Source organism: Meleagris gallopavo, chromosome 3, assembly GCF_000146605.3.
Source record: "Meleagris gallopavo isolate NT-WF06-2002-E0010 breed Aviagen turkey brand Nicholas breeding stock chromosome 3, Turkey_5.1, whole genome shotgun sequence".
Classification (NCBI taxonomy): Eukaryota; Metazoa; Chordata; class Aves; order Galliformes; family Phasianidae; genus Meleagris; species Meleagris gallopavo.
In genome coordinates this window covers 76,844,323-76,845,142 of record NC_015013.2, presented here as the reverse complement: position 1 = coordinate 76,845,142, position 820 = coordinate 76,844,323, and positions in this window count along the sequence as shown.

Below are 820 nucleotides of genomic sequence, written 5' to 3'. Positions count from 1 at the left end.
ATAGCTGGTCTATGATTCTTTCTGTACAGGTATGACCCAAGACAACAAGGATAGCATCATCTACATCTCACTCTGCACAGGCACTTAACTGTTGCAGTAAGATCTTGTTTCTTACCATTAAAAAGAAAAAAAGTCATTTTACTTATTCAAAATAGCTGAAGGAACAATGAAACTTAATGGTCCTCAACATTACTATTCAACAGAGATCTGACTTCAGTCCTACTTACAGTGTGATCATCCACTTAACACTGAGCTGCTCGACACTGAAAAATATATATAATTCCTACCTGCAGACCACCCTGCAGACTTCTGAAAGACATTTTCACAAACAGCTTTATACAGCTTTCCTTCCAAGCAGTCCCCAGTCACACTGATGTTACCAGTTAAGGCACGGGTTGTTTCTTCAGCCCAGCCTGTAGCATTACTTCCCTGGATCTCTCACTGCCTACACACCCGCGTGCACACGTTGCCCACACCTCCGTTCCTTGCGGCACATCTTGCCGATCTGGATGCAGTGCCCTTATAGACAGCACGGTGCAGAAAGAGGGGAGATGTGACCAAAGAATAACACAGAAGTCACTTGCTGTTTCCACACCGATCCGGCGCACCATTGAAAGGCAGATGTACCCCTTCTGATCTTTCTGAAGTACTCCTGCAAGTTCCCCAGAAACACGTGGAAAGCAGGAACTGCCCTGCGCAGGAGGGAGCGCACAACCGAGGAGCCCGCGCTGCAGCCGCTTCTGCCCCAATCAGCAGCACTACAGGCAGGCGCGTGGGAGGCGTGAGCGAAAGCAAACACCGCAGCACTGCCACCGCCACG